Genomic DNA, 7,386 nt, shown 5'->3' with positions numbered 1-7,386 from the left:
AATCAACCACTTGGATAAAAAGAAAGCATATTTGTCAAGTTTTGCACATGACACACTAGGAAGGACGAAATAATAAAGCGAAAAAGCAGATGTATTGCAAAGGACTGGAATCAAGATCCCACACCAAGAGTTTACTTGAATAGACATAAGATGTATTCATAACCCCCCAAATAAATTACACAAATATTGTTGGGAGAGGCTCAGTTTGACAGTAGTTTTCATGAAAAAGAGCTGGTAGTTTATCTATGAGACTGACACCCACCATGATGCAGTTCAGTAGGCAAAGAGCCAGTGCAAACGGAGGCCACACTGATAAAATTGTGAAGCTTTGGTCAGGGCAGTGCCATTCCCACCAAATCAGGGGTGCATTACACCACATTGGAATATTAAATCCATTTCCATGCCTCTCACTGTGAGGAAGGAGCTTCTAACAGGGGAGCTATTTCTAGAATTATATGATCTACAGCAGGGGTGATGAAATGGAGCTGTTTGATCTGGAGAGGGCAAGACTTTGTAGGGCACAGTATCATCACCAAGAATATTTGTATGCTTACTCTGTGCCAGCTTCTGTTTGAAGGGCTCTATTTGTGTATTATCATTTGATACTTATAAAAACCTTAGGAGTTATTATGACCATACTCTCCCTTTTGCCTAATACCTACAGAAACGGAAGCCCTAAGATGACACAGCTACCAAGTGATAGGGCTGGAGGGTCAAAGCCACTGGGGGCTGCCTCAGGATTGCCTACGTGTAACCCCATGCTGTCTCTCAGCTGTCTTTAATGATAACAGCATAAAAGAGGTTGCTCAGTGGTTAGAAACTTCAGCAGGGGCAGATCCCAGAAGACCTTCCTACAAAGTGGTGGGTTATCTCCTGCGAGTGGTGTTCAAGCTGAGTGATGCTCTGCTGAGGGCGATGTGGGGAACCCTGTGTAGGAGCAGGCCGGGATGGATAAGCTCCAAGGAACTTATGAGGTTCTGGACTTTTACTTGCTGTGGTGTCGTTCCAGGGATTGGATTCTAAGAACCATGGAGGGGTTATCAGTTTTACTATACAGTTTTCATCTGCCACATATGCAACCCCAAACACTCCCTTAGCCCTCAGGTGAAAATGAAAATGCTTTTCATTGTTTGGACACACCCTTACCCATTTGTGTGTTATTTTGGGTTATCATAGTCTGTCCCCTGGCTGGCAGTTTTATTTTACAAAACAATTCCTCATAGCCTTGCTTGGGGCTGGAAGATGCCATGCGAAAACCTTGTATGCTATAGTTAATAACACTTTATTGTGCTGTGATGATCACTATAGAATCCTTTGCAAAGATACTTGAACTTAATGGAAGCCAGTGTGCCCCCTCATGCCTGAGATACATGCGGTCAATGCCTCATACATTGCCCGATTGAGTTCTTTGCACAAAAGCTACCATTTTTTAAGTACAAAAAACCCCCCCACCAACAACAAAACAGGTCCATGTTGCTCTTTGAGGGTGATTCATTGCATAAGAAAGAAACTCATGGTTTGTGTTGCTGAGCAAAATCAAAAAGGTTTAAAAAAAAATCAAAAAGGTTTGTGGGTCATGCTTGTGTAGCATGTGGTTAGTTATCTGAGTCATAAGCCCATGAACTCTGTGAACACTTGGGAACCAGGAAGCAGGTTACAGGGAGCATCTGACTGTATTTATGTAGCAGAGAGAGAGGGAGGAACACAAGGCTGAGCTAGAAGGAAAGCATAGGGATCGGTTAGGGGGGAGGGGAAGAAAGCTGATAGGTTAAGGAGGGAGGGTTAGAAAATCAGGCACCTGGCCAAATAACGAAGAAACAAGTATCGCCAGGTGAAATGAAAGTTAAGGCCTTAAGAATCAGAAATTCGGGAAAGCATGAAGTTACAATTCCCAGAGTGTCACGAGCTATCTGTGCAATTGGGCAACCTCATCCCAGAACCTCTTAGTAAGAGAGGCTATTTTTGCCTCTAAGTTCCAGAAGGCTCTGCATGATGAAAGAGGGGGATAATGTGAGGCGAAGCAGCATCCAAAAGGCACAGACCCTGGTGTGTGCAGGTGGTTCTTTTGATGACATGGACCAAAACCCTTCCCACCACCCCCTTCTAAGGCATTGGCTGGGTCCTCTGTCCCCTCCTTTTCCTGACACACCTGGAGGCTGTGACGTACTAAATTGGAACCTGAATACTTTGCCCAGGTGGCTGGTGTGTGTGTGTGTGTGTGTGTGTGTGTGTGTGTTGCATTTTATTTTAACAGGAAATGAGAATAGGAAGAAAAATAGTTCTTTATCAATTTTGCATAAAGGATAAGTGGAGAAGTTTTTAGGCTCTCCAAGCATCTTTCCCAGTGGTCCATGGGAGTCTCTGAGATCCCTACTACGTGTGTGCAGTGTCCACTGGCATACGCACTTGTGCATTCACCTGTACACACAGCACATCTACACATGTATATGCAGCTTAGATGTAACTGTCAGATACAGAGTCCTTTCTGCAGTGAGATGAAACCTTTATCCTTAATCCTATTCATTCTATGTATGCATACATATTATTGTGCCAATAAAAAAAATTTCCAGTTAAATCAGTTAACAAAACAGAAGGTTGTAGATGGTAAAGCAAGAAGGGATGCATGCTACCAGCTGTCCCTTACCTGGGGCCCTTGCTTTCTATGACCTTTCTCATGTACTCTTAGGGTTGTGTCACAATCAAACAGCACTATCTCACTTTTTGGGGCTTCCCAGACCCTTGCTCTTCTCAACCTGTCTCTTCTGCCAGAAATGCATTCCAGTCTGAAAGGCCTTCCTATACATAGTGAAGAAATTTGAAGAGATAACCTATTTACCCAGTTGAGGTTAATCCCAGGTAGCTTCCCACGAGCCTGTTTGGTTGGGCCTAAACCCTAAAGCAGGGCCTCTCATTTTCACCTACTGGGGCACTTAGAAGAACATGAATATTTTAAGGTGCACTAGGGTAGATGGATGCTGCTCCTCACTGACAGATGTGGCCAGTCTGGAGCTCTGGTCACCTCAAACCATGCCTGGCTGCCCCCGGGTCTAGGGAATCAGCAATTTTCCATCTTGTAATAGACTCACTGCCTCTCTCCCATCCAAGTACTAACCAGGCCCGAGCCTGCTTAGCTTCCAAGATTAGATGAGATTGAGCATATTCAGGGTACCTCTCTCCTGTCTGGTTTGCCAGTCCTTCTTGGGTCTGATCCTGCAAGTTAGATTTCTTGATAGTTTTAATCATCTCCTTCAGAGACAAGTTTTTCCATAAGGCCTCTCCTTGAGGGGCCAACCCCTACATGCCTCCCACTTGGGTCTTGCCCCAGCTCCTCCCAAACCTCTCCAAGCTCTTCTTCATGGCTTTTACACCTCAGTCCAATATGGCTGCCTTTGCGAGGCCTCCACCAGTCAAGGTAATGCTGGTCTCTCACAGTAGCTGGTCTTCAGAGGACCAGCCTGTTGTCTCCAGAGTGCTTATAATTATAAAATTGTATTTATTTGTCTTACTTGTTTCTTCTCTTTTTTCTTCTGTGGGTCTCAGGAAGACAGGAACTTGTTTTGTATTCCCAGGGCCCAGCATAGTGTCTGCGCATGTACGAGCATTTGTTGCATGAATGAATATAATTCTGGGGAGAGAGGGATTTTTTTTTTTTGTTTGTCACAGGCTAATTGGGATTATGGTACCTCATTCAGAGAACACCACTGTCAGATTCCCTTTTGTCTGTTCTGGGGTCTCCAATGCCATTTCTCCTGAAATAATTTTGATGAATTTCAGCTGATCAACCATGAGAGTTTTCTTTTCTTTTCTTTTTTTCATATACAAACACTTAAATTCAATGTGATAAAAGCTACTTACAAGCCTGAGGCTTGTAGGAAAGAAAGAAACTTCTTTTGTTGTTGGGTTAAGCACATTTCATCACATCCAAGTTTTATTTCCCTGAGGCTTTTCTTTGTCAAGCTTGGGAAAGTGCTGTTTCCTAGGAGAACCACACAAGAACAAACTTCAAATATAAAAGAGAAAAGCATCCCTCAAAGCAAAAATCAGAGAAGCATTTTAGATTGATCCCCCCTCCCCCAAGATCAATTGCAATCTTTTTTTTTTTTTCTCTTTCAAGTGCATTACTTTTCTAAACTGACTCGAACCAAATGGAACAAGAACCTTTTAGTCTGTATAAACCTAACTGGAAATAGATGAGCATGCCAGCAAATAGGCTCAGGAGGGATTTATCTTCCTAAATTTCAAGGTGGTAAGCTGCTTTTGGCAATGTTTTCTCTCAGGAGAACTGAGTGTGTCCTGCTCTGAATATTACGCTGGACAAGGGGAAGAAAGAAGATGTAAATTGGAAACCGAATGTTTCCAGTGACAGAATTGACTCATAAAATCTTTCCATTGATTATGCCACATAAAGCCAATTACTTTCTGCCTTCCTGGGCCAAGCTAGAAAAGCCTGGACAGTCTTTGCTACAAACCAGAACAAAGAGGGAGACTTTTCTCGTCAACTGAGCAGTGCTTCCCAAACTCACACTATCTTAAGAGTCACATGGGAACTTGTTAAAATGCAGAGTCTTGGGGGCTTCTCCTGGAGGTTCTGATTTAGTAGTTCTGGGTCTGAGAATGAAAGTTTATATTTGGAACAAGTGTCCTAGCTGTTTCTTCTGATTCAGCAGGCTTGAGGAAAGGCATTGAATAGTTAGCCATGTTTTTTCTTTGGTGGATCCACCAATCTTTCCAGGCAAGCTCTAATCACTGCCTCCTGAATCTTCGAATTATTATTTTTTTAAAATTTATTTGTTTGTGAGAGACACAGAGAGAGAGAGAGGCAGAGACACAGGCAGAGGGAGAAGCAGGCTCCATGCAGGGAGCCCAACGTGGGACTCCATCCTGGGTCTCCAGGATCACGCCCTGGGCTGAAGGTGGCGCTGAACTGCTGAGCCACCGGGGCTGCCCTGAATCTTTGAATTCTGAGCCAGAGAAAGACTCTTAGTATGTTCCCTCAGTGCTATGGTTGTGGTTCTGCGAACAGTACTCAGGTCCTCTCTCTGGCGGGATCTTGGTGGATATGTCACAGTGGTAAAGGCGAACTGAATGTCAGGAGAGAGCCCTTTAGGGATGGAATGGCCTTTTCCAGCACTCGATCTCCACCTGGGACTCCCTCCTTATGTTCCCGGTACAATCACACCTCCCCCCCGAACTTCCACCTTAGCCTCTAAGCTCCTTCCTGGGTTTCTGTCTCTACTGGAAGTCCACAGCCTAATGCTCATCTGTGCATTTCCACTTCAAACTCAGCTGGTGCAAGACTAGAGTCATTTGCTTTCCTCTCCACCCCCAGATCTGTTCTTCTCCGGAACCCTTCTTTTTCTGAGTTACCTCTTCTACCAAATAGAATCATCATCTACCCAGTTACCCAGGCCAGGATCCTGACTTCTCCCTCTTCCTGATTCCTTACATCTAATCCCACATTATCTGTTTAAGGCAGTGGTTTGCAACCCTGGCTGCAAAACAGAATCATGTGGGAAGATTTTAAAACATACCCATGCCTGGGCTCCACTCCCAGAAGTTCTGGTATAATTGGTCTGTGGTGAGGTCAAGCCATGGAAAGCTTTTAAAATTTCCCAGGTGATTCTAATGTGCAGCCAGGGTTCCCTCTCTGTTCCTGGTCACACCCTTCCTTCTACACGAGGCAAATCTGATCAGCAGGACTGGGGCTAGGGGAAAGAGAATAAGCATTTACCTTGGGCACAAAATTCAAGGGAGCATCAAGCCCCCAGTAATCAAGATTGAATAAAATGTTGAAAAATAAAAATTAATGCCCAAAAGTCTATGATAAACAACACATCAACATTTTATAAAAACAGGCTGTTGTGGTTTGTTTTCCAACCCTGCATTATTTCACAACAGGAGCAATTGTTTCAGGCTGCGGTTCCCAGGCTTGTGTGGCTGTCATGTCCCTCCCGAGGGTTTATGAGTATCAACAAAGGCTTGTAAATAGATTGGGCAATGGGTTTAGATTTTTTTCAATGGAGAGTTTCCATTTGGTTCAAAATGTGGGAGATATTTGGATAAGTGCAAACAAGGAGCACTCATTTTGCCTTTTGCCTGAGATCCCAGCACGACTCAACACAGCATGGGCTTCTCACACCCAGGGCTTGATTCCTGCCTTTGGGATATAAGCTCCGTGTGAGCTCCCCAAGCCCAGCTCTGCAGCCTCATCTCCTATTGCTGCACCCTGCTGTGCATTTGTGCTCTAGCCATAATAGATGCCTTGTGATTCTCTGGACATATCTTGATTTTGCTTGCAGATAAGCTTTTCCATAGGCACTTTTTCTGCCCCATGGATATGGGTCATTGCAGTCAGCTGAACAGTTTTTTGTTTCTGTTGTTTTTGTTTTTTGTACTGCGCAGAAACACTTGGCTGAGATGTTGAGTAGAGTTGGAATCTAGCCTTGCTCCACTTACCAAGTCCTGTGTCCTGGCATGAGGCTGCATCCCTGGGCTTGGGGGAAGGTGGGGGCACATTTTCTAATTCATCCACCCATAGGAGGCACATTTTTCTAGTTTGCCCAAAGACTCCCTGCTGGTGGCTACTCTGAGTATCATTCCCTACATCATCTGTCCCAGAATTCCTGCCTACCAATTTAAGACTGAGCCCAAGCTTTTGGACTCCACTGTGAAGTCTTCCTTGTCCTCGGTCACTCAGCCAGAGTGACTCTGTGTTCTAAGTTTCCACCTCACACTCTATTCTTTTATGATGACACCTATCTCAGTGATTGTAATTATGTGAACAAGCATGGAGCCCCATGGCTGGCAGATCAGTTGGGCATATATAACAGTCAAGAACAGGATGGTTCTTCTTTAATCTAAGGATGTCTTTGAAGAGCACTAGAAATATCAGTGGTAAAGGAAAATATTCAGACAACTACCTTCTTCTTCTTCTTCTTCTTCTTCTTCTTCTTCTTCTTCTTCTGGACACCAACAACTGGTTCCTGGCTAATCCAATCAGAATGGGCTGAGGTAACAATTTTGACTCTAGCTTATCTAATAACAGAGTTTTATTTCTTGCTTATTCTACATCTTCATCAAGGAATCCAGATGGATGGAGCAGCCACTGTTTGAGATACTGCATGCCACCATCGTAGAAAGAAATCAAATTCCTGAGGGTCATGGACTGACAATTTATTGCTTCTGCCTGGCATTGACCTTGGAAGTGACATTGTTCCTGGTCCAATGTATCAGCCAGATGTAGTGTCATGGTTCCACCCAGCCTCAAAAGTGCAATGCTTCCATGTGCCTGGAGATGGGAGGGTTTGAAAACATTTGGCAAAGAGCACTTATGGCCATCAGAGTTAACACTTTCCATAAAATTGACTGATCTTCCTTATTTCCTAG

Source organism: Vulpes vulpes, chromosome 8, assembly GCF_048418805.1.
Source record: "Vulpes vulpes isolate BD-2025 chromosome 8, VulVul3, whole genome shotgun sequence".
Taxonomy (NCBI): domain Eukaryota; kingdom Metazoa; phylum Chordata; class Mammalia; order Carnivora; family Canidae; genus Vulpes; species Vulpes vulpes.
The sequence above is the reverse complement of the archived record's forward strand: the minus strand, read 5'-3'. Positions refer to the sequence as shown.